Source organism: Mesoplodon densirostris, chromosome 4 (assembly GCF_025265405.1).
Source record: "Mesoplodon densirostris isolate mMesDen1 chromosome 4, mMesDen1 primary haplotype, whole genome shotgun sequence".
Lineage (NCBI taxonomy): Eukaryota > Metazoa > Chordata > Mammalia > Artiodactyla > Ziphiidae > Mesoplodon > Mesoplodon densirostris.
In genome coordinates this window covers 112,860,552-112,885,775 of record NC_082664.1, presented here as the reverse complement: position 1 = coordinate 112,885,775, position 25,224 = coordinate 112,860,552, and the positions used below count along the sequence as shown (strand labels likewise).

General features: G+C 53.6%; 10 non-coding genes across 10 annotated transcripts; all 10 read left to right on the top strand.

Annotated features, from left to right (window-relative positions):
- Window positions 1-4: 4 nt before the first annotated feature.
- LOC132489899 (small nucleolar RNA SNORD116) lies at window positions 5-97 on the top strand. The gene has a single exon (XR_009532266.1). It is a non-coding gene; the product is annotated as a small nucleolar RNA SNORD116 (small nucleolar RNA).
- Window positions 98-2,781: 2,684 nt separating this feature from the next.
- Window positions 2,782-2,874, top strand: LOC132489898 (small nucleolar RNA SNORD116). Its single transcript, XR_009532265.1, has one exon. It is a non-coding gene; the product is annotated as a small nucleolar RNA SNORD116 (small nucleolar RNA).
- A 2,688-nt stretch (window positions 2,875-5,562) lies between these two features.
- Window positions 5,563-5,655, top strand: LOC132490066 (small nucleolar RNA SNORD116). Its single transcript, XR_009532429.1, has one exon. It is a non-coding gene; the product is annotated as a small nucleolar RNA SNORD116 (small nucleolar RNA).
- Window positions 5,656-8,340: 2,685 nt separating this feature from the next.
- LOC132489897 (small nucleolar RNA SNORD116) lies at window positions 8,341-8,433 on the top strand. Its single transcript, XR_009532264.1, has one exon. It is a non-coding gene; the product is annotated as a small nucleolar RNA SNORD116 (small nucleolar RNA).
- Window positions 8,434-11,107: 2,674 nt separating this feature from the next.
- Window positions 11,108-11,200, top strand: LOC132490060 (small nucleolar RNA SNORD116). The gene has a single exon (XR_009532423.1). It is a non-coding gene; the product is annotated as a small nucleolar RNA SNORD116 (small nucleolar RNA).
- A 2,684-nt stretch (window positions 11,201-13,884) lies between these two features.
- Window positions 13,885-13,977, top strand: LOC132489896 (small nucleolar RNA SNORD116). Its single transcript, XR_009532263.1, has one exon. It is a non-coding gene; the product is annotated as a small nucleolar RNA SNORD116 (small nucleolar RNA).
- Window positions 13,978-16,659: 2,682 nt separating this feature from the next.
- Window positions 16,660-16,752, top strand: LOC132490101 (small nucleolar RNA SNORD116). The gene has a single exon (XR_009532462.1). It is a non-coding gene; the product is annotated as a small nucleolar RNA SNORD116 (small nucleolar RNA).
- Window positions 16,753-19,436: 2,684 nt separating this feature from the next.
- LOC132490128 (small nucleolar RNA SNORD116) lies at window positions 19,437-19,529 on the top strand. Its single transcript, XR_009532487.1, has one exon. It is a non-coding gene; the product is annotated as a small nucleolar RNA SNORD116 (small nucleolar RNA).
- Window positions 19,530-22,213: 2,684 nt separating this feature from the next.
- Window positions 22,214-22,306, top strand: LOC132489534 (small nucleolar RNA SNORD116). Its single transcript, XR_009531942.1, has one exon. It is a non-coding gene; the product is annotated as a small nucleolar RNA SNORD116 (small nucleolar RNA).
- A 2,683-nt stretch (window positions 22,307-24,989) lies between these two features.
- On the top strand, window positions 24,990-25,082 carry LOC132489490 (small nucleolar RNA SNORD116). The gene has a single exon (XR_009531900.1). It is a non-coding gene; the product is annotated as a small nucleolar RNA SNORD116 (small nucleolar RNA).
- Window positions 25,083-25,224: the final 142 nt, after the last annotated feature.

The following is a 25,224-nucleotide window of genomic DNA, read 5'->3' as shown; positions in this document are numbered from 1 at the left end:
GCTTGGATCGATGATGACACCCTTGTATGCATTCCTTGGAAAATCTGAACAAAATGAGTGAGAACACTCTACCGTCTCCTCATCGAATCTGAGGTCCAGCACTTTTCGTCTCTCGGGGGTAGGGGAGAGTGAGGAGTGAGGGCCAGCGTCCCCTTCTGACATGCATGCAAACACACACCAGGGTTCCAGAATTCGAGGTGCTCCTATCTGGGGGTCCACTGTGTCTGCCCATAAGCTGGGTCATCTACGCATATTAGGTCCCTGCTGAAAGACCATTGAGGGCATGCGAGGGGGAAGGCTCTCCTGCTGGTCTTCAGAGTCGGAGTGCGTGCTGGTGCAGGCCCAGGAAGCTTGCAGCTTGGAAAGGTGTGCTTTGGCCAGGATCACATTTGTGCATGCAGCTTCGGGGGCTATTTCTGGAAGCCAAAATGAGGAAGCGTCCCTGGTTGGAGCCTGGAGCCTCAGGCCAGGCCTGTGTCCCTCCTAGTCATTTGTTTTGGCGCGTTGAAGTTCTTTAGTGCCCGGTGGGGATGGAGCAGTGGTTGGGTGTGGGCTGGGGTTGGTCTTCAACGGAAGGGAGCTGATGGATTAGGGCTAGGTATTGCCCATGTCGGCTACTCCACTGCAGATCCCGACAGAGTTTTGGCACTAAGTGGGTCATCGTGGAGTGGGGTTAGGACCGAGTGCTGCATTGAAGCCTGCGTGGTGGCTGCTGGCCTGCAGAAGATGGCAAGGCATCATGAGGACATGTCCTGTGTGATGTCGTGGGATGGGCTGTCATGATTGGGTTGCAGGAGCTGGCCACGTCTTCCCAAGAATGCGTCCTGTTCGTGATGTGCTGGCATCAGCTGCCCACGAAGGGGATGGCTTTGGCAGTACATGAGGATGTGGTTACATACTTAACCTGCGTAGAGTTGTGATCCCGTTGCCGGAGGTATGTCGCCCAAAGGGTGTCTTGCGGGATGCCGAGAAGTTAGACATGTTGAAGCGTCTGTGCCGCTCACCTTGGGGGTATTTGGGTTATGCGAACATGCCCTTTGGCCACTTTGTTTCCTTGTTTGGGAATGTGCAAAGCGAAAGTGTTTCTCCGAGAGGGCATGATGCGGCCAGCCCTTGTGGCACGCAGGAGTTTTGGATAGCTAGTGGTTTATCTGGAGCAGTCCGTTGGCGGAGCAGAGATGCGTTCAGTGTTCTGATGCCAGGTGCGCTGCCGTGGACAGCCACTGTGCCCTTTGAAGCTTGCAGGTCCCCTCGCGAAGCAGAGTTCTTCTATTGGAAATCGGTCTGTGGTCCTCGGGGACAGTGCCTTTGATTACTGTGAGGTTCTCGGTAGTGTCACGCTGTCAGTGAAGAAGTGCCAGGATGCATGGGGTATGGTCAGTGTCATCAAAGCAGTCGTGTTTGCGGTCTGCCATCCCTGGTATACAGTGACCCCGTGTTTGAATGATGTCTGTGGCTTCCAGTAGGTTCGACTTACCCGGTGGGCAGGAGGAGGGCACGTACGACAACACTGTCAAGAATTTGAGTGTTTCCTCCGGGTTCAGGGCCGCCAAACCTGGTGGCTGAATGCTGGCAACACGTGCCTGGGAAGCTAGCCTAGTTTCCGCAGTGGGGTTTGAACGTGGGTCTTGGTTACTGAAGCCCACCACTTCCTGAGGTGGGCATTCCCATGGGTCCTCGCAAAGTGATTTGGCATAGTTGGCAATAATTGGCAGTTGGGCCGAATTATGTTAGCCCCTTGAGAGGTGCCGGGCTGCATATTGTGTGTTGCCAGTAACAGGTCGGCCCGCCCATAGGAGGTTTCCTTGGTCCTAAAAATGATGGGAGTGGCCCCAAGTGCACATTACATATTCTACTAGGTTGCAGGATTTCTGGGTCCATCTATATGTTACACCCACGGTCGGAAAGCAGGTCTCGTCAGGTGTTTGTGCGTTGGTCAGAAGGCTTGGTTGTGGAAGAGTGGAAGTCCGTGGCCTATTTCAAAACCCCCTGGGTTTCAAAGTTCACATTCAGTCTGTTGAAGCTTGAAGAGGTCTTTCTCCATTCAGTTGGGGGTTCCAAATCCAGGACGCTGTGTATAAACTCTGGCTTTTATGGTTCGAGGTCTCAGGAGAGGGCCACAGGGACACACAGAGAGCAAGATGCGGATTCAGAGGCACACGAAGACGCCCACAAGCGCGTTCTCGTGTGCAGTAACAGTCACACACGCGCACATGCGTGAAAACAAAAATATACCCTCTCACGTACCGGCCAACGTACACGCCTTATTTCCTGCAGTCGTGCTGTCAGACAAACATTGAGTTCTCTGTAAAGGTAGACATCCTTGGGAGACAGGGTCCGAGCTCAAGCCCAGGTAAAAATTCTCATGAATCATGATCTCTGAGTACACCGGTCCAATTCTGAAGCCTGCCTGATTTATGTCCAGTTCTCAGGTGCAGCTGCTGGACGAGGCTGGCCGTCGGCAAAGACGAGAAGACCTACGTGTTGGCTGATGACTGCAGGTGCTAAGGAAAAGTGGAAACATGACGCGGGGGCATGTTGCTACGCGTGACTCTGGCTAACTCAGGAAGGTAGGCTTTCACCCACCCTAAGATGTGCCATTGGATATGAGGTTTTCCTCAGACGGTCCCAGTGGCTGCAAGAGTGGATTGACTGTTGCTCTTTCTGAGTGGCCTGAGGGCTGTAGATTCCCCAGGGTTTTGGTGTACTCCGAGGTCATCTCTCCTCTTCAGACCCCCACGGCATGCCCGGTTGTGTTCTGCAGCGTCCCAGCCTGTGCTTGGATCGATGATGACACCCTTGTATGCATTCCTTGGAAAATCTGAACAAAATGAGTGAGAACACTCTACCGTCTCCTCATCGAATCTGAGGTCCAGCACGTTTCGTCTCTCGGGGGTATGGGAGAGTGAGGAGTGAGGGCCAGCGTCCCCTTCTGACCTGCATGCAAACACACACCAGGGTTCCAGAATTCGAGGTGCTCCTATCTGGGGGTCCACTGTGTCTGCCCATAAGCTGGGTCATCTACGCATATTAGGTCCCTGCTAAAAGACCGTTGAGGGCATGCGAGGGGGAAGGCTCTCCTGCTGGTCTTCAGTGTCGGAGTGCGTGCTGGTGTAGGCCCAGTAAGCTTGCAGCTTGGAAAGGTGTGCTTTGGCCAGGATCACATTTGTGCATGCAGCTTCGGGGGCTATTTCTGGAAGCCAAAATGAGGAAGCGTCCCTGGTTGGAGCCTGGAGCCTCAGGCCAGGCCTGTGTCCCTCCCCGTCATTTGTTTTGACGCGTTGAAGTCATTTAGTGCCCGGTGGGGATGGAGCAGTGGGTGGGTGTGGGCTGGGGTTGGTCTTCAACGGAAGGGAGCTGATGGATTAGGGCTAGGTATTGCCCATGTCGGCTACTCCACTGCAGATCCCGACAGAGTTTTGGCACTAAGTGGGTCATCGTGGAGTGGGGTTAGGACCGAGTGCTGCATTGAAGCCTGCGTGGTGGCTGCTGGCCTGCAGAAGATGGCAAGGCATCATGAGGACATGTCCTGTGTGATGTCGTGGGATGGGCTGTCATGATTGGGTTGCAGGAGCTGGCCACGTCTTCCCAAGAATGCATCCTGTTCGTGATGTGCTGGCATCAGCTGCCCACGAAGGGGATGGCTTTGGCAGTACGTGAGGATGCGGTTACGTACTTAACCTGCGTAGAGTTGTGATCCCGTTGCCGGAGGAATGTCGCCCAAAGGGTGTCTTGCGGGACGCCAAGAAGTTAGATATGTTGAAGCCTCTGTGCCGCTCACCTTGGGGTTATTTGGGTTATGCGAACATGCCCTTTGGCCACTTTGTTTCCTTGTTTGGGAATGTGCAAAGCGAAAGTGTTTCTCCAAGAGGGCATGATGTGGCTAGCCCTTGTGGCACGCAGGAGTTTTGGATAGCTAGTGGTTTATCTGGAGCAGTCCGTTGGCGGAGCAGAGATGCATTCAGTGTTCCCATGCCAGGTGCGCTGCCATGGACAGCCACTGTGCCCTTTGAAGCTTGCAGGTCCCCTCGCGAAGCAGAGTTCTTCCATTGGAAATCGGTCTCTGGTCCTCGGGGAGAGTGCCTTTGATCTCTGTGAGGTTCTCGGTAGTGTCACTCTGTCAGTGAAGAAGTGCCAGGATGCATGGCGTATGGTCAGTGTCATCAAAGCAGTCGTGTTTGCAGTCTGCCATCCCTGGTATACAGTGACCCCGTGTTTGAATGATGTCTGTGGCTTCCAGTAGGTTCGACTTACCCGGTGGGCAGGAGGAGGGCACGTAGGACAACACTGTCAAGAATTTGAGTGTTTCCTCCGGGTTCAGGGCCGCCAAACCTGGTGGCTGGATGCTGGCAACACGTGCCTGGGAAGCTAGCCTAGTTTCCGCAGTGTGGTTTGAACGTGTGTCTTGATTACTGAAGCCCACCACTTCCTGTGGTGGGCATTCCCATGGGTCCTCGCAAAGTGATTTGGCATAGTTGGCAACAATTGGCAGTTGGGCCGAATTTCGTTAGCCCCTTGAGAGGTGCCGGGCTGCATCTTGCCTGTAGCCAGTCGCAGGTCGGCCCGCCCATAGGAGTTTTCCTTGCTCCTAAAAATGATCGGAGTGGCCTCAAGTGCACATTACATATTCTACAAGGTTGCAGGATTTCTGGGTCCATCTATATGTTACACCCACTGTCGGAAAGCAGGTCTCGTCAGGTGTTTGTGCATTGGTCAGAAGGCTTGGTTGTGGAAGAGTGGAAGTCCGTGGCCTATTTCAAAACCCCCTGGGTTTCAAAGTTCACATTCAGTCTGTTGAAGCTTGAAGAGGTCTTTCTCCATTCAGTGGGGGGGGGGGGTCCAAATCAGGACGCTGTGTATAAACTCTGGCTTTTATGGTTCGAGGTCTCAGGAGAGGGCCACAGGGACACACAGAGAGCAAGGTGCGGATTCAGAGGCACACAAAGACGCCCACAAGCGCGTCCTCGTGTGCAGTAACAGTCACAAACGTGCACATGCGTGAAAACAAAAATATACCCTCTCACGTACCAGCCAAGGTACACACCTTACTTCCTGCAGTCGTTCTGTCAGACAAACATTGAGTTCTCTGTAAAGGTAGACGTCCTTGGGAGGCAGGGTTCGAGCTCAAGCCCAGGTAAAATTTCTCATGAATCATGATCTCTGAGTACACTGGTCCAATTCTGAAGCCTGCCTGATTTATGTCCAGTTCTCAGGTGCAGCTGCTGGACGAGGCTGGCCGTCGGCAAAGACAAGAAGACCTACGCGTTGGCTGATGACTGCAGGTGCTAAGGAAAAGTGGAAACATGACGCGGGGGCATGTTGCTATGCGTGGCTCTGGCTAACTCAGGAAGGTAGGCTTTCAACCACCTTAAGATGTGCCATTGGATATGAGGTTTTCCCCAGATGGTCCCAGTGGCTGCAAGAGTGGATTAACTGTTGCTCTTTCTGAGTGGCCTGAGGGCTGTGGATTCCCCAGGGTTTTGGAGTACTCCGAGGTCATCTCTCCTCTTCAGACCCGCACGGCATGCCCAGTTGTGTTGTGCAGCGTCCCAGCCTGTGGTTGGATCGATGATGACCCCCTTGTATGCATTCCTTGGAAAATCTGAACAAAATGAGTGAGAACACTCTACCGTCTCCTCATCGAATCTGAGGTCCAGCACGTTTCGTCTCTCGGGGGTAGGGGAGAGTGAGGAGTGACGGCCTGCGTCCCCTTCTGACCTGCATGCAAACACACACCAGGGTTGCAGAAATCGAGGTGCTCCTATTTGGGGGTCCACTGTGTCTGCCCTTAAGCGGGGTTATCTATGCATATTAGGTCCCTGCTGAAAGACCGTTGAGGGCATGCGAGGGGGAAGGCTCTCCTGCTGGTCTTCAGAGTCGGAGTGCGTGCTGGTGTAGGCCCAGTAAGCTTGCAGCTTGGAAAGGTGTGCTTTGGCCAGGATCACATTTGTGCATGCAGCTTCGGGGGCTATTTCTGGAAGTCAAAATGAGGAAGCGTCCCTGGTTGGAGCCTGGAGCCTCAGGCCAGGACGGTGTCCCTCCCCGTCATTTGTTTTGACGCGTTGAAGTCCTTTAGTGCCCGGTGGGGATGGAGCAATGGGTGAGTGTGGGCTGGGGTTGGTCTTCAACGGAAGGGAGCTGATGGATTAGGGCTAGGTATTGCCCATGTCGGCTACTCCATTGCAGATCCCGACAGAGTTTTGGCACTAAGTGGGTCATCGTGGAGTGGGGTTAGGACCGAGTGCTGCATTGAAGCCTGCGTGGTGGCTGCTGGCCTGCAGAAGATGGCAAGGCATCATGATGACAGTGTCCGGTGTGATGTCGTGGGATGGGCTGTCATGATTGGGTTGCAGGAGCTGGCCACGTCTTCCCAAGAATGCGTCCTGTTCGTGATGTGCTGGCATCAGCTGCCCACGAAGGGGATGGCTTTGGCAGTATGTGAGGATGCGGTTACGTACTTAACCTGCGTAGAGTTGTGATCCCGTTGCCGGAAGAATGTCACCCAAAGGGTGTCTTGCGGGACGCCAAGAAGTTAGATATGTTGAAGCCTCTGTGCCTCTCACATTGGGGTTATTTGAGTTATGCGAACATGCTCTTTGGCCACTTTGTTTCCTTGTTTGGGAATCTGCAAAGCGAAAGTGTTTCTCCAAGAGGTCATGATGCGGCTAGCCCTTGTGGCAGGCAGGAGTTTTGGATAGCTAGTGGTTTATCTGGAGCAGTCCGTTGGCGGAGCAGAGATGCGTTCAGTGTTCCGATGCCAGGTGCGCTTCCGTGGACAGCCACTGTGCCCTTTGAAGCTTGCAGGTCCCCTCGCGAAGCAGAGTTCTTCCATTGGAAATCGGTCTCTGGTCCTCGGGGAGAGTGCCTTTGATCTCTGTGAGGTTCTCGGTAGTGTCACTCTGTCAGTGAAGAAGTGCCAGGATGCATGGGGTATGGTCAGTGTCATCAAAGCAGTCGTGTTTGCAGTCTGCCATCCCTGGTATACAGTGACCCCGTGTTTGAATGATGTCTGTGGCTTCCAGTGGGTTCGACTTACCCGGTGGGCAGGAGGAGGGCACGTAGGACAACACTGTCAAGAATTTGAGTGTTTCCTCCGGGTTCAGGGCCGCCAAATCTGGTGGCTGGATGCTGGCAACACATGCCTGGGAAGCTAGCCTAGTTTCCGCAGTGGGGTTTGAACGTGGGTCTTGGTTACTGAAGCCCACCACTTCCTGTGGTGGGCATTCCCATGGGTCCTCGCAAAGTGATTTGGCATAGTTGGCAACAATTGGCAGTTGGGCCGAATTTCGTTAGCCCCTTGAGAGGTGACGGGCTGCCCCTTGCCTGTAGCCAGTCGCAGGTTGGCCCGCCCATAGGAGGTTTCCTTGGTCCTAAAAATGATGGGAGTGGCCCCAAGTGCACATTACATATTCTACTAGGTTGCAGGATTTCTGGGTCCATCTATATGTTACACCCACTGTCGGAAAGCAGGTCTCGTCAGGTGTTTGTGCATTGGTCAGAAGGCTTGGTTGTGGAAGAGTGGAAGTCCGTGGCCTATTTCAAAACCCCCTGGGTTTCAAAGTTCACATTCAGTCTGTTGAAGCTTGAAGAGGTCTTTCTCCATTCAGTGTGGGGGTCCAAATCCAGGACGCTGCGTATAAACTCTGGCTTTTATGGGTCGAGGTCTCAGGAGAGGGCCACAGGGACACACAGAGAGCAAGGTGCGGATTCAGGGGCACACAAAGACGCCCACAAGCGTGTCCTCGAGTGCAGTAACAGTCACACAAGCGCACATGCGTGAAAACAAAAATATACCCTCTCACGTACGAGCCAAGGTACACACCTTACTTCCTGCAGTCGTGCTGTCAGACAAACATTGAGTTCTCTGTAAAGGTAGACGTCCTTGGGAGGCAGTGTCCGAGCTCAAGCCCAGGTAAAAATTCTCATGAATCATGATCTCTGAGTACACCGGTCCAATTCTGAAGCCTGCCTGATTTATGTCCAGTTCTCAGGTGCAGCTGCTGGACGAGGCTGGCCGTCGGCAAAGACAAGAAGACCTACGCGTTGGCTGATGACTGCTGGTGCTGAGGAAAAGAGGAAAAATGATGCGGGGGCATGTTGCTACGCGTGGCTCTGGCTAACTCAGGAAGGTAGGCTTTCACCCACCCTAAGATGTTCCATTGGATATGTGGTTTTCCTCAGACGGTCCCAGTGGCTGCAAGAGTGGATTGACTGTTGCTCTTTCTGAGTGGCCTGAGGGCTGTGGATTCCCCAGGGTTTTGGAGTACTCCGAGGTCATCTCTCCTCTTCAGACCCCCACGGCATGCCCGGTTGTGTTCTGCAGCATCCCAGCCTGTGCTTGGATCGATGATGACACCCTTGTATGCATTCCTTGGAAAATCTGAACAAAATGAGTGAGAACACTCTACCGTCTCCTCATCGAATCTGAGGTCCAGCACTTTTCGTCTCTCGGGGGTAGGGGAGAGTGAGGAGTGAGTGCCAGCATCCCCTTCTGACATGCATGCAAACACACACCAGGGTTCCAGAATTCGAGGTGCTCCTATCTGTGGGTCCACTGTGTCTGCCCATAAGCTGGGTCATCTACGCATATTAGGTCCCTGGTGAAAGACCGTTGAGGGCATGCGAGGTGGAAGGCTCTCCTGCTGGTCTTCAGAGTCGGAGTGCGTGCTGGTGCAGGCCCAGGAAGCTTGCAGCTTGGAAAGGTGTGCTTTGGCCAGGATCACATTTGTGCATGCAGCTTCGGGGGCTATTTCTGGAAGCCAAAATGAGGAAGCGTCCCTGGTTGGAGCCTCAGGCCAGGCCTGTGTCCCTCCTAGTCATTTGTTTTGGCGCATTGAAGTTCTTTAGTGCCCGGTGGGGATGGAGCAGTGGTTGGGTGTGGGCTGGGGTTGGTCTTCAACGGAAGGGAGCTGATGGATTAGGGCTAGGTATTGCCCATGTCGGCTACTCCACTGCAGATCCCGACAGAGTTTTGGCACTAAGTGGGTCATCGTGGAGTGGGGTTAGGACCGAGTGCTGCTTTGAAGCCTGCGTGGTGGCTGCTGTCCTGCAGAAGATGGCAAGGCATCATGAGGACATGTCCTGTGTGATGTCGTGGGATGGGCTGTCATGATTGGGTTGCAGGAGCTGGCCACGTCTTTCCAAGAATGCATCCTGTTCGTGATGTGCTGGCATCAGCTGCCCACGAAGGGGATGGCTTTGGCAGTACATGAGGATGCGGTTACGTACTTAACCAGCGTAGAGTTGTGATCCCGTTGCCGGAGGAATGTCGCCCAAAGGGTGTCTTGCGGGATGCCGAGAAGTTGGACATGTTGAAGCGTCTGTGCCGCTCACCTTGGGGGTATTTGGGTTATGCGAACATGCCCTTTGGCCACTTTATTTCTTTGTTTGGGAATGTGCAAAGCGAAAGTGTTTCTCCGAGAGGGCATGATGCGGCCAGCCCTTGTGGCACGCAGGAGTTTTGGATAGCTAGTGGCTTATCTGGAGCAGTCCTTTGGCGGAGCACAGATGCGTTCAGTGTTCCGATGCCAGGTGCGCAGCCGTGGACAGCCACTGTGCCCTTTGAAGCTTGCAGGTCCCCTCGCGAAGCAGAGTTCTTCCATTGGAAATCGGTCTGTGGTCCTCTGGGAGAGTGCCTTTGATCTCTGTGAGGTTCTCGGTAGTGTCACGCTGTCAGTGAAGAAGTGCCAGGATGCATGGGGTATGGTCAGTGTCATCAAAGCAGTCGTGTTTGCGGTCTGCCATCTCTGGAATATAGTGACCCCGTGTTTGAATGATGTCTGTGTCTTCCAGTTGCTTCGACTTACCCGGTGGGCAGGTGGAGGGCACGTAGGACAACACTGTCAAGAATTTGAGTGTTTCCTCCGGGTTCAGGGCCGCCAAACCTGGTGGCTGGATGCTGGCAACACGTGCCTGGGAAGCTAGCCTAGTTTGTGAAGTGGGGTTTGAACGTGGGTCTTGGTTACTGAAGCCCACCACTTCCTGTGGTGGGCATTCCCATGGGTCCTTGCAAAGTGATTTGGCATAGTTGGCAACAATTGGCAGTTGGGCCGAATTTCGTTAGCCCCTTGAGAGGTGCCGGGCTGCATCTTGCCTGTAGCCAGTCGCAGGTCGGCCCGCCCATAGGAGGTTTCCTTGCTCCTAAAAATGATGGGAGTGGCCCCAAGTGCACATTACATATTCTACTAGGTTGCAGGATTTCTGGGTCCATCTATATGTTACACCCACGGTCAGAAAGCAGGTCTCGTCAGGTGTTTGTGCGTTGGTCAGAAGGCTTGGCTGTGGAAGAGTGGAAGTCCGTGGCCTATTTCAAAACCCACTGGGTTTCAAAGTTCACATTCAGTCTGTTGAAGCTTGAAGAGGTCTTCCTCCTTTCAGTGGGGGGTCCAAATCCAGGGCGCTGTGTATTATCTCTGGCTTTTATGGTTCGAGGTCTCAGGAGAGGGCCACAGGGAAACACAGAGAGCAAGATGCAGATTCAGAGGCACACAAAGAAGCCCACAAGTGCATCCTCGTGTGCAGTAACTGTCACACGCGCACATGCGTGAAAACAGAAATATACCCTCTCACGTACCGGCCAACGTACATGCCTTACTTCCTGCAGTCGTGCTGTCAGACAAACATTGAGTTCTCTGTAAAGGTAGACGTCCTTGGGAGGCAGGGTCCGAGCTCAAGCCCAGGTAAAAATTCTCATGAATCATGATCTCTGAGTACACCGGTCCAATTCTGAAGCCTGCCTGATTTATGTCCAGTTATCAGGTGCAGGTGCTGGACGAGGCTGGCCGTCGGCAAAGACAAGAAGACCTACGCGTTGGCTGATGACTGCAGGTGCTAAGGAAAAGTGGAAAAATGATGCGGGGGCATGTTTCTACGCGTAGCTCTGGCTAACTCAGGAAGGTAGGCTTTCACCCACCCTAAGATGTGCCATTGGATATGAGGTTTTCCTCAGACGGTCCCAGTGGCTGCAAGAGTGGATTGACTGTTGCTCTTTCTGAGTGGCCTGTGGGCTGTGGATTCCCCAGGGTTTTGGAGTACTCCGAGGTCATCTCTCCTCTTCAGACCCCCACGGCATGCCCGGTTGTGTTCTGCAGCGTCCCAGCCTGTGCTTGGATCGATGATGACACCCTTGAATGCATTCCTTGGAAAATCTGAACAAAATGAGTGAGAACACTCTACCGTCTCCTCATCGAATCTGAGGTCCAGCACGTTTCGTCTCTCGGGGGTAGGGGAGAGTGAGGAGTGGGGGCTAGCGTCCGCTTCTGACCTGCATGCAAACACACACCAGGTATCCAGAATTCGAGGTGCTCCTATCTGGGGGTCCACTGTGTCTGCCCATAAGCTGGGTCGTCTACGCATATTAGGTCCCTGCTGAAAGACCGTTGAGGGCATGCGAGGGGGAAGGCTCACCTGCTGGTCTTCAGAGTCGGAGTGCATGCTGGTGTAGGCCCAGTATGCTTGCAGCTTGGAAAGGTGTGCTTTGGCCAGGATCACGTTTGTGCATGCAGCTTCGGGGGCTATTTCTGGAAGCCAAAATGAGGAAGCGTCCCTGGTTGTAGCCTGGAGCCTCAGGCCAGGCCTGTGTCCCTCCCTGTCATTTGTTTTGGCGCGTTGAAGTTCTTTAGTGCCCGGTGGGGATGGAGCAGTGGGTGGGTGTGGGCTGGGGTTGGTCTTCAACGGAAGGGAGCTGATGGATTAGGGCTAGGTATTGCCCATGTCGGCTACTCCACTGCAGATCCAGACAGAGTTTTGACACGAAGTGGGTCATCGTGGAGTGGGGTTAGGACCGAGTGCTGCATTGAAGCCTGCGTGGTGGCTGCTGGCCTGCAGAAGATGGCAAGGCATCATGAGGACATGTCCTGTGCGATGTCGTGGGATGGGCTGTCATGATTGGGTTGCAGGAGCTGGCCACGTCTTCCCAAGAATGCGTCCTGTTCGTGATGTGCTGGCATCAGCTGCCCACGAAGGGGATGGCTTTGGCAGTACATGAGGATGCGCTTACGTACTTAACCTGCGTAGAGTTGTGGTCCCGTTGCCGGAGGAATGTCGCCCAAAGGGTGTCTTGCGGGACGCCGAGAAGTTAGACATGTTGAAGCGTCTGTGCCGCTCACCTTGGGGTTATTTGGGTTATGCGAACATGCCCTTTGGCCAATTTGTTTCCTTGTTTGGGAATGTGCAAAGCGAAAGTGTTTCTCCGAGAGGGCATGATGCGGCCAGCCCTTGTGGCACGCAGGAGTTTTGGATAGCCAGTGGTTTATCTGGAGCAGTCCGTTGGCGGAGCAGAGATGCGTTCAGTGTTCTGATGCCAGGTGCGCTGCCGTGGACAGCCACTGTGCCCTTTGAAGCTTGCAGGTCCCCTCACGAAGCAGAGTTCTTCCACTGGAAATCGGTCTGTGGTCCTCGGGGAGAGTGCCTTTGATCTCTGGGAGGTTCTCGGTAGTGTCACTCTGTCAGTGAAGAAGTGCCAGGATGTATGTGGTATGTTCAGTGTCATCAAAGCAGTAGTGTTTGCGGTCTGCCATCCCTGGTATAGAGTGACCCCGTGTTTGAATGATGCCTGTGGCTTCCAGTAGGTTCGACTTACCCGGTGGGCAGGAGGAGGTCATGTAGGACAACACTGTCAAGAATTTGAGTGTTTCCTCCGGGTTCAGGGCCGCCAAACCTGGTGGCTGGGTGCTGGCAACATGTGCCTGGGAAGCTAGCCTAGTTTCCGCAGTGGGGTTTCAACGTGGGTCTTTGTAACTGAAGCCCACCACTTCCTGTGGTGGGCATTCCCATGGGTCCTCGCAAAGTGATTTTGCATAGTTGGCAACAATTGGCAGTTGGGCCGAATTTCGTTAGCCCCTTGAGAGGTGACGGGCTGCATCTTGCCTGTAGCCAGTCGCAGGTCGGCCCGCCCATAGGAGGTTTCCTTGCTCCTAAAAATGATGGGAGTGGCCCCAAGTGCACATTACATATTCTACTAGGTTGCAGGATTTCTGGGTCCATCTATATGTTACACCCACGGTCGGAAAGCATGTCTCGTCAGGTGTTTTTGCGTTGGTCAGAAGGCTTGGCTGTGGAAGAGTGGAAGTCCGTGGCCTATTTCAAAACCCACTGGGTTTCAAAGTTCACATTCAGTCTGTTGAAGCTTGAAGAGGTCTTTCTCCATTCAGTGGGGGGGTCCAAAGCCAGGACGCTGTGTATTAACTCTGGCTTTTATGGTTCGAGGTCTCAGGAGAGGGCCACAGGGACACACAGGGAGCATGATGCGGATTCAGAGGCACACAAAGAAACCCACAAGTGCGTCCTCGTGTGCAGTAACAGTCACACACGCGCACATGCGTGAAAACAAAAATATACCCTCTCACGTACCGGCCATCGTACACGCCTTACTTCCTGCAGTCGTGCTGTCAGACAAACATTGAGTTCTCTGTGAAGGTAGACGTCCTTGGGAGGCAGGGTCCGAGCTCAAGCCCAGGTAAAAATTCTCATGAATCATGATCTCTGAGTACACCGGTCCAATTCTGAAGCCTGCCTGATTTATGTCCAGTTATCAGGTGCAGCTGCTGGAAGAGGCTGGCCGTCGGCAAAGACAAGAAGAACTACGCGTTGGCTGATGACTGCAGGTGCTACAGAAAAGTGGAAACATGACGCGGGGGCATGATGCTACGCGTGGGTCTGTCTAACTCAGGAAGGTAGGCTTTCACCCACCCTAAGATGTGCCATTGTATATGAGGTTTTCCTCAGATGGTCCCAGTGGCTGCAAGAGTGGATTGACTGTTGCTCTTTCTGAGTGGCCTGCTGGCTGTGTATCCCCCAGGGTTTTGGAGTACTCCGAGGTCATCTCTCCTCTTCAGACGACCACGGCATGCCCGGTTGTGTTCTGCAGCATCCCAGCCTGTGCTTGGATCGATGATGACACCCTTGTATGCATTCCTTGGAAAATCTGAACAAAATGAGTGAGAACACTCTACCGTCTCCTCATCGAATCTGAGGTCCAGCACGTTTCGTCTCTCGGGGGTAGGGGAGAATGAGGAGTGAGGGCCAGCGTCCCCTTCTGACCTGCATGCAAACACACACCAGGGTTCCAGAATTCGAGGTCCTCCTATCTGGGGGTCCACTGTGTCTGCCCATAAGCTGGGTCATCTATGCATATTAGGTCCCTGCTGAAAGACCGTTGAGGGCATGCGAGGTGGAAGGCTCTCCTGCTGGTCTTCAGAGTCGGAGTGCATGCTGGTGTAGGCCAAGTAAGCTTGCAGCTTGGAAAGGTGGGCTTTGGCCAGGATCTCGTTTGTGCATGCAGCTTCGGGGGCTATTTCTGGAAGCCAAAATGAGGAAGCGTCCCTGGTTGGAGCCTGGAGCCTCAGGCCAGGCCTGTGTCCCTCCCTGTCATTTGTTTTGGCGCATTGAAGTTCTTTAGTGCCCGGTGGGGATGGAGCAGTCGGTGGGTGTGGGCTGGGGTTGGTCTTCAACGGAAGGGAGCTGATGGATTAGGGCTAGGTATTGCCCATGTCGGCTACTCCACTGCAGATCCCGACAGAGTTTTGGCACTAAGTGGGTCATCGTGGAGTGGGGTTAGGACCGAGTGCTGCATTGAAGCCTGCGTGGTGGCTGCTGGCCTGCAGAAGATGGCAAGGCATCATGAGGACATGTCCTGTGTGATGTCGTGGGATGGGCTGTCATGATTGGGTTGCAGGGGCTGGCCACGTCTTCCCAAGAATGCGTCCTGTTCGTGATGTGCTGGCATCAGCTGCCCACGAAGGGGATGGCTTTGGCAGTACATGAGGATGTGGTTACATACTTAACCTGCGTAGAGTTGTGATCCCGTTGCCGGAGGTATGTCGCCCAAAGGGTGTCTTGCGGGATGCCAAGAAGTTAGACATGTTGAAGCGTCTGTGCCGCTCACCTTGGGGGTATTTGGGTTATGCGAACATGCCCTTTGGCCACTTTGTTTCCTTGTTTGGGAATGTGCAAAGCGAAAGTGTTTCTCCGAGAGGGCATGATGCGGCCAGCCCTTGTGGCACGCAGGAGTTTTGGATAGCTATTGGTTTATCTGGAGCAGTCCGTTGGCGGAGCAGAGATGCGTTCAGTGTTCTGATGCCAGGTGCGCTGCCATGGACAGCCACTGTGCCCTTTGAAGCTTGCAGGTCCCCTCACGAAGCAGAGTTCTTCTATTGGAAATCGGTCTGTGGTCCTCGGGGAGAGTGCCTTTGATCTCTGTGAGGTTTTCGGTAGTGTCACTCTGTCAGTGAAGAAGTGCCAGGATGCATGGGGTATGGTCAGTGTCATCAAAGTGGTTGTGTTTGTGGTCTGCCATCCCTGATATAGAGTGGCCCCATGTTTGAATGATGTCTGTGGCTTCCAGTAGGTTCAACTTACCTGGTGGGTAGGAGGAGGGCATGTAGGACAACACTGTCAAGAATTTGAGTGTTTCCTCCGGGTTCAGGGCCGCCAAACCTGGTGGCTGGATGCTGGCAACATGTGCCTGGGAAGCTAGCCTAGTTTCCGCAGTGGGGTTTGAACGTGGGTCTTGGTTACTGAAGCCCACCACTTCCTGTGGTGGGCATTCCCATGGGTCCTCGCAAAGTGATTTTGCATAGTTGGCAACAATTGGCAGTTGGGCCGAATTTCGTTAGCCCCTTGAGAGGTGCCGGGCTGCATCTTGCCTGTAGCCAGTCGCAGGTCGGCCCGCCCATAGGAGGTTTCCTTGCTCCTAAAAATGATGGGAGTGGCCCCAAGTGCACATTACATATTCTACTAGGTTGCAGGATTTCTGGGTCCATCTATATGTTACACCCACGGTCGGAAATCAGGTCTCGTCAGGGGTTTTTGCGTTGGTCAGAAGGCTTGGCTGTGGAAGAGAGGAAGTCCGTGGCCTATTTCAAAACCCCCTGGGTTTCAAAGTTCACATTCAGTCTGTTGAAGCTTGAAGAGGTCTTTCTCCATTCAGTGGGGGGGTCCAAATCCAGGACGCTGTGTATAAACTCTGGCTTTTATGGTTCGACGTCTCAGGAGAGGGCCACAGGGACACACAGAGAGAAGATGCGGATTCAGAGGCACACAAAGACGTCCACAAGTTCGTCCTCGTGTGCAGTAACAGTCACACATGTGCACATGCGTGAAAACAAAAATATACCCTCTCACGTACAGGGCAACGTACACGCCTTACTTCCTGCAGTCGTGCTGTCACACAAACATTGAGTTCTCTCTAAAGGTAGACGTCCTTGGGAGGCAGGGTCCAAGCTCAAGCCCAGGTAAAAATTCTCATGAATCATGATCTCTGAGTACACCGGTCCAATTCTGAAGCCTGCCTGATTTATGTCCAGTTATCAGGTGCAGGTGCTGGACGAGGCTGGCCGTTGGCAAGACACGAAGACCTACGCGTTGGCTGATGACTGCAGGTGCTAAGGAAAAGTGGAAAAATGACGCGGGGGCATGTTGCTACGCGTGGCTCTGGCTAACTCAGGAAGGTAGGCTTTCACCCACCCTAAGATGTGCCATTGGATATGAGGTTTTCCTCAGACGGTCCCAGTGGCTGCAAGAGTGGATTGACTGTTGCTCTTTCTGAGTGGCCTGTGGGCTGTGGATTCCCCAGGGTTTTGGAGTACTCCGAGGTCATCTCTCCTCTTCAGACCCCCACTGCATGGCCGGTTGTGTTCTGCAGCGTCCCAGGCTGTGCTTGGATCGATGATGACACCCTTGTATGCATTCCTTGGAAAATCTGAACAAAATGAGTGAGAACACTCAACCGTCTCCTCATCGAATCTGAGGTCCAGCACGTTTCGTCTCTCGTGGGTAGGGGAGAGTGAGGAGTGAGGGCTAGCGTCCGCTTCTGACCTGCATGGAAACACACACCAGGGATCCAGAATTCGAGGTGCTCCTATGTGGCGATCCACTGTGCCTTCCCATAAGCTGAGTCATCTACGCATATTAGGTCCCTGCTGAAAGACCGTTGAGGGCATGCGAGGGGGAAGGCTCTCCTGCTGGTCTTCAGAGTCGGAGTGCATGCTGGTGGAGGCCCAGTAAGCTTGCAGCTTGGAAAGGTGTGCTTTGGCCAGGATCACATTTGTGCATGCAACTTCGGGGACTATTTCTGGAAGCCAAAATGAGGAAGCGTCCCTGGTTGGAGCCTGGAGCCTCAAGCCAGGCCTGTGTCCCTCCCTGTCATTTGTTTTGGCGCATTGAAGTTCTTTAGTGCCCAGTGGGGATGGAGCAGTGGGTGGGTGTGGGCTGGGGTTGGTCTTAAACGGAAGGGAGTTGATGGATTAGGGCTAGGTATTGCCCAGGTCAGCTACTCCACTGCAGATCCCGACAGAGTTTTGGCACTAAGTGGGTCATCGTGGAGTGGGGTTAGGACCGAGTGCTGCATTCAAGCCTGCATGGTGGCTGCTGGCCTGCAGAAGATGGCAAGGCATCATGAGGACATGTCCTGTGTGATGTCGTGGGATGGGCTGTCATGATTGGGTTGCAGGGGCTGGCCACGTCTTCCCAAGAATGCGTCCTGTTCGTGATGTGCTGGCATCAGCTGCCCACGAAGGGGATGGCTTTGGCAGTACATGAGGATGTGGTTACATACTTAACCTGCGTAGAGTTGTGATCCCGTTGCCGGAGGTATGTCGCCCAAAGGGTGTCTTGCGGGATGCCGAGAAGTTAGACATGTTGAAGCGTCTGTGCCGCTCACCTTGGGGGTATTTGGGTTATGCGAACATGCCCTTTGGCCACTTTGTTTCCTTGTTTGGGAATGTGCAAAGCGAAAGTGTTTCTCCGAGAGGGCATGATGCGGCCAGCCCTTGTGGCACGCAGGAGTTTTGGATAGCTAGTGGTTTATCTGGAGCAGTCCGTTGGCGGAGCAGAGATGCGTTCAGTGTTCTGATGCCAGGTGCGCTGCCGTGGACAGCCACTGTGCCCTTTGAAGCTTGCAGGTCCCCTCGCGAAGCAGAGTTCTTCTATTGGAAATCGGTCTGTGGTCCTCGGGGACAGTGCCTTTGATCACTGTGAGGTTCTCGGTAGTGTCACGCTGTCAGTGAAGAAGTGCCAGGATGCATGGGGTATGGTCAGTGTCATCAAAGCAGTCGTGTTTGCGGTCTGCCATCCCTGGTATACAGTGACCCCATGTTTGAATGATGTCTGTGGCTTCCAGTAGGTTCGACTTACCCGGTGGGCAGGAGGAGGGCACGTAGGACAACACTGTCAAGAATTTGAGTGTTTCCTCCGGGTTCAGGGCCGCCAAACCTGGTGGCTGGATGCTGGCAACACGTGCCTGGGAAGCTAGCCTAGTTTCCGCAGTGGGGTTTGAACGTGGGTCTTGGTTACTGAAGCCCACCAATTCCTGTGGTGGGCATTCCCATGGGTCCTCGCAAAGTGATTTGGCATAGTTGGCAACAATTGGCAGTTGGGCCGAATTTCATTAGCCCCTTGAGAGGTGCCGGGCTGCATCTTTCCTGTAACCAATCGCAGGTCGGCCCGCCCATAGGAGGTTTCCTTGCTCCTAAAAATGATGAGAGTGGCCCCAAGTGCACATTACATATTCTACTAGGTTGCAGGATTTCTGGGTCCATCTATATGTTACACCCACGGTCGGAAAGCAGGTCTCGTCAGGTGTTTTTGCATTGGTCAGAAGGCTTGGCTGTAGAAGAGTGGAAGTCCGTGGCCTATTTCAAAACCCCCTGGGTTTCAAAGTTCACATTCAGTCTGTTGAAGCTTGAAGAGGTCTTTCTCCATTCAGTGGGGGGGTCCAAATCCAGGACGCTGTGTATAAACTCTGGCTTTTATGATTCGATGTCTCAGGAGAGGGCCACAGGGACACACAGAGAGCAAGATGCGGATTCAGAGGCACACAAAGACGCCCAAAAGTTCGTCCTCGTGTGCAGTAACAGTCAAACATGCGCACATGCGTGAAAACAAAAATATACCCTCTCACGTACAGGGCAACGTACACGCCTTACTTCCTGCAGTCGTGCTGTCAGACAAACATTGAGTTCTCTGTAAAGGTAGACGTCCTTGGGAGGCAGGGTCCGAGCTCAAGCCCAGGTAAAAATTCTCATGAATCATGATCTCTGAGTACACCGGTCCAATTCTGAAGCCTGCCTGATTTATGTCCAGTTATCAGGTGCAGGTGCTGGACGAGGCTGGCCGTCGGCAAAGACAAGAAGACCTACGCGTTGGCCGATGACTGCAGGTGCTAAGGAAAAGTGGAAAAATGACGCGGGGGCATGTTGCTACGCGTGGCTCTGGCTAACTCAGGAAGGTAGGCTTTCACCCACCCTAAGATGTGCCATTGGATATGAGGTTTTCCTCAGACGGTCCCAGTGGCTGCAAGAGTGGATTGACTGTTGCTCTTTCTGAGTGGCCTGTGGGCTGTGGATTCCCCAGGGTTTTGGAGTACTCCGAGGTCATCTCTCCTCTTCAGACCCCCACGGCATGCCCGGTTGTGTTCTGCAGCGTCCCAGCCTGTGCTTGGATCGATGATGATACCCTTGAATGCATTCCTTGGAAAATCTGAACAAAATGAGTGAGAACACTCAACCGTCTCCTCATCGAATCTGAGGTCCAGCACGTTTCGTCTCTCTGGGGTAGGGGAGAGTGAGGAGTGAGGGCTAGCGTCCGCTTCTGACCTGCATGCAAACACACACCAGGGATCCAGAATTCGAGGTGCTCCTATCTGGGGATCCACTGTGTCTGCCCATAAGCTGGGTCATCTACGCATATTAGGTCCCTGCTGAAAGACCGTTGAGGGCATGCGAGGGGGAAGGCTCTCCTGCTGGTCTTCAGAGTCGGAGTGCATGCTGGTGGAGGCCCAGTATGCTTGCAGCTTGGAAAGGTGTGCTTAGGCCAGGATCACGTTTGTGCATGCAGCTTCGGGGGCTATTTCTGGAAGCCAAAATGAGGAAGCGTCCCTGGTTGGAGCCTGGAGCCTCAGGCCAGGCCTGTGTCCCTCCTAGTCATTTGTTTTGGCGCATTGAAGTTCTTTAGTGCCCGGTGGGCATGGAGCAGTGGGTGGGTGTGGGCTGGGATTGGTCTTCAACGGAAGGGAGCTGATGGATTAGGGCTAGGTATTGCCCATGTCGGCTACTCCACTGCAGATCCCGACAGAGTTTTGGCACTAAGTGGGTCATCGTGGAGTGGGGTTAGGACCGAGTGCTGCATTGAAGCCTGCGTGGTGGCTGCTGGCCTGCAGAAGATGGCAAGGCATCATGAGGACATGTCCTGTGTGATGTCGTGGGATGGGCTGTCATGATTGGGTTGCAGGGGCTGGCCACGTCTTCCCAAGAATGCGTCCTGTTCGTGATGTGCTGGCATCAGCTGCCCACGAAGGGGATGGCTTTGGCAGTACATGAGGATGTGGTTACATACTTAACCTGCGTAGAGTTGTGATCCCGTTGCCGGAGGTATGTCGCCCAAAGGGTGTCTTGCGGGATGCCAAGAAGTTAGACATGTTGAAGCGTCTGTGCCGCTCACCTTGGGGGTATTTGGGTTATGCGAACATGCCCTTTGGCCACTTTGTTTCCTTGTTTGGGAATGTGCAAAGCGAAAGTGTTTCTCCGAGAGGGCATGATGCGGCCAGCCCTTGTGGCACGCAGGAGTTTTGGATAGCTATTGGTTTATCTGGAGCAGTCCGTTGGCGGAGCAGAGATGCGTTCAGTGTTCTGATGCCAGGTGCGCTGCCGTGGACAGCCACTGTGCCCTTTGAAGCTTGCAGGTCCCCTCGCGAAGCAGAGTTCTTCTATTGGAAATCGGTCTGTGGTCCTCGGGGAGAGTGCCTTTGATCTCTGGGAGGTTCTCGGTAGTGTCACGCTGTCAGTGAAGAAGTGCCAGGATGCATGGGGTATGGTCAGTGTCATCAAAGCAGTCGTGTTTGCGGTCTGCCATCCCTGGTATACAGTGACCCCGAGTTTGAATAATGTCTGTGGCTTCCAGTAGGTTCGACTTACCCAGTGGGCTGGAGAAGGGCACGTAGAAAAACACTGTCAAGAATTTGAGTGTTTCCTCCGGGTTCAGGGCCGCCAAACCTGGTGGCTGGATGCTGGCAACACGTGCCTGGGAAGCTAGCCTAGTTTCCGCAGTGGGATTTGAACGTGGGTCTTGATTACTGAAGCCCACCACTTCCTGTGGTGGGCATTCCCATGGGTCCTCGCAAAGTGATTTGGCATAGTTGGCAACAATTGGCAGTTGGGCCGAATTTCATTAGCCCCTTGAGAGGTGCCAGGCTGCATCTTGCCTGTAGCCAGTCGCAGGTCGGACCGCCCATAGGAGGTTTCCTTGCTCCTAAAAATGATGGGAGTGGCCCCAAGTGCACATTACGTATTCTACTAGGTTGCAGGATGTCTGTGTCCATCTATATGTTACACCCACGGGCGGAAAGCAGGTCTCGTCAGGTGTTTTTGCGTTGGTCAGAAGGCTTGGCTTTGGAAGATTGGAAGTCCTTGGCCTATTTCAAAACCCCCTGTGTTTCAAAGTTCACATTCAGTCTGTTGAAGCTTGAAGAGGTCTTTCTCCATTCAGTGGGGGGGTCCCAATCCAGGGCGCTGTGTATAAACTCTGGCTTTTATGGTTCGAGGTCTCAGGAGAGGGCCACAGGGACACACAGGGAGCAAGATGCGGATTCAGAGGCACACAAAGAAGCCCACAAGCGCGTCCTCGTGTGCAGTAACAGTCACACACGCGCACATGCCTGAAAACAAAAATATACCCTCTCACGTACAGGCCAACGTACACGCCTTACTTCCTGCAGTCGTGCTGTCACACAAACATTGAGTTCTCTGTAAAGGTAGACGTCCTTGGGAGGCAGGGTCCGAGCTCAAGCCCAGGTAAAAATTCTCATGAATCATGATCTCTGAGTACACCGGTCCAATTCTGAAGCCTGCCTGATTTATGTCCAGTTCTCAGGTGCAGGTGCTGGACGAGACTGGCCGTCGGCAAAGACAAGAAGACTTACACGTTGGCTGATGACTGCAGGTGCTAAGGAAAAGTGGAAAAATGACACGGGGTCATGTTGCTACGCGTGGCTCTGGCTAACTCAGGAAGGTACGCTTTCACTCACCCTAAGATGTGCCATTGGATATGAGGTTTTCCTCAGACGGTCCCAGTGGCTGCAAGAGTGGATTGACTGTTGCTCTCTCTGAGTGGCCTGAGGGCTGTGGATTCCCCAGGGTTTTGGAGTACTCCGAGGTCATGTCTCCTCTTCAGACCCCCACGGCATGCCCGGTTGTGTTCTGCAGCATCACAGCCTGTGCTTCGATCGATGATGACACCCTTGTATGCATTCCTTGGAAAATCTGAACAAAATGAGTGAGAACACTCTACCGTCTCCTCATCGAATCTGAGGTCCAGCACGTTTCGTCTCTCGGGGGTAGGGCAGAGTGAGGAGTGAGGGCTAGCGTCCCCTTCTGAGCTGCATGCAAACACACACCAGGGATCCAGAATTCGAGGTGCTCCTATCTGTGGATCCACTGTGTCTGCCCATAAGCTGGGTCATCTACGCATATTAGGTCCCTGCTGAAAGACCGTTGAGGGCATGCGAGGGGGAAGGCTCTCCTGCTGGTCTTCAGAGTCGGAGTGCATGCTGGTGGAGGCCCAGTAAGCTTGCAGCTTGGAAAGTTGTGCTTTGGCCAGGATCACGTTTGTGCATGCAGCTTCGGGGGCTATTTCTGGAAGCCAAAATGAGGAAGCGTCCCTGGTTGGAGCCTGGAGCCTCAGGCCAGGCCTGTGTCCCTCCCTGTCATTTGTTTTGGTGCATTGAAGTTCTTTAGTGCCCGGTGGGGATGGAGCAGTGGGTGGGTGTGGGCTGGGGTTGGTCTTCAACGGAAGGGAGCTGATGGATTAGGGCTAGGTATTGCCCAGGTCGGCTACTCCACTGCAGATCCCGACAGAGTTTTGGCACTAAGTGGGTCATCTTGGAGTGGGGTTAGGACGGAGTGCTGCATTGAAGCCTGCATGGTGGCTGCTGGCCTGCAGAAGATGGCAAGGCATCATGAGGACATGTCCTGTGTGATGTCGTGGGATGGGCTGTCATGATTGGGTTGCAGGAGCTGGCCACGTCTTCCCGAGTATGCGTCCTGTTTGTGATGTGCTGGCATCAGCTGCCCACGAAGAGGATGGCTTTGGCAGTACATGAGGATGCGGTTACGTACTTAACCTGCGTAGAGTTGTGATCCCTTTGACGGAGGAATGTCGCCCAAAGGGTGTCTTGCAGGACGCTGAGAAGTCAGACATGTTGAAGTGTCTGTGCCGCTCACCTTGGGGGTATTTGGGTTATGCGAACATGCCCTTTGGCCAATTTGTTTCCTTGTGTGGGAATGTGCAAAGCGAAAGTGTTTCTCCGAGAGGGCATGATGCGGCCATCCCTTGTGGCACGCAGGAGTTTTGGATAGCCAGTGGTTTATCTGGAGCAGTCCGTTGGCGGAGCAGAGATGCGTTCAGTGTTCCGATGCCAGGTGCGCTGCCGTGGACAGCCACTGTGCCCTTTGAAGCTTGCAGGTCCCCTCGTGAAGCAGAGTTCTTCCATTGGAAATCGGTCTGTGGTCCTCGGGGACTGTGCCTTTGATCTCTGGGAGGTTCTCGGTAGTGTCACTCTGTCAGTGAAGAAGTGCCAGGATGTATGGGGTATGTTCAGTGTCATCAAAGCAGTCGTGTTTGCGGTCTGCCATCCCTGGTATACAGTGACCCCGTGTTTGAATGATGTCTGTGGCTTCCAGTAGGTTCGACTTACCCGGTGGGCAGGAGGAGGGCACGTAGGACAACACTGTCAAGAATTTGAGTGTTTCCTCCGGTTCAGCGCCGCCAAACCTGGTGGCTGGGTGCTGGCAACATGTGCCTGGGAAGCTAGCCTAGTTTCCACAGTGGGGTTTCAACGTGGGTCTTTGTTACTGAAGCCCACCACTTCCTGTGGTGGGCATTCCCATGGGTCCTCGCAAAGTGATTTGGCATAGTTGGCAACAATTGGCAGTTGGGCCGAATTTCGTTAGCCCCTTGAGAGGTGCCAGGCTGCATCTTGCCTGTAGCCAGTCGCAGGTCGGCCCGCCCATAGGAGGTTTCCTTGCTCCTAAAAATGATGGGAGTGGCCCCAAGTGCACATTACATATTCTACTAGGTTGCAGGATTTCTGGGTCCATCTATATGTTACACCCACGGTCGGAAAGCATGTCTCGTCAGGTGTTTTTGCGTTGGTCAGAAGGCTTGGCTGTGGAAGAGTGCAAGTCCGTGGCCTATTTCAAAACCCCCTGGGTTTCAAAGTTCACATTCAGTCTGTTGAAGCTTGAATAGGTCTTTCTCCATTCAGTGGGGGGGTCCAAAGCCAGGGCACTGTGTATAAACTCTGGCTTTTATGGTTCGAGGTCTAAGGAGAGGGCCACAGGGACACACTGGGAGCAAGATGCGGATTCAGAGGCACACAAAGAAGCCCACAAGCGCGCCCTCGTGTGCAGTAACAGTCACACACGCGCACATGCGTGAAAACAAAAATATACCCTCTCACGTACAGGCCAACGTACACGCCTTACTTCCTGCAGTCGTGCTGTCAGACAAACATTGAGTTCTCTGTAAAGGTAGACGTCCTTGGGAGGCAGGGTCCGAGCTCAAGCCCAGGTAAAAATTCTCATGAATCATGATCTCTGAGTACACCGGTCCAATTCTGAAGCCTGCCTGATTTATGTCCAGTTCTCAGGTGCAGCTGCTGGACGAGGCTGGCCGTCGGCAAAGACAAGAAGAACTACGCATTGGCTGATGACTGCAGGTGCTACAGAAAAGTGGAAACATGACGCGGGGGCATGATCCTACGCGTGGCTCTGGCTAACTCAGGAAGGTAGGCTTTCACCCTCCCTAAGATGTGCCTTTGGATATGAGGTTTTCCTCAGACGGTCCCAGTGGCTGCAAGAGTGGATTGACTGTTGCTCTTTCTGAGTGGCCTGAGGGCTGTGGATCCCCCAGGGTTTTGGAGTACTCCGAGGTCATCTCTCCTCTTCAGACGCCCACGGCATGCCCGGGTGTGTTCTGAAGCATCCCAGCCTGTGCTTGGATCGATGATGACACCCTTGTACGCATTCCTTGGAAAATCTGAACAAAATGAGTGAGAACACTCAACCGTCTCCTCTTCGAATCTGAGGTCCAGCACGTTTCGTCTCTCGGAGTAGGGGAGAGTGAGGAGTGAGGGCTAGCGTCCGCTTCTGACCTGCATGGAAACACACACAAGGGATCCAGAATTCGAGGTGCTCCTATGTGGGGATCCACTGTGTCTGCCCATAAGCTGGG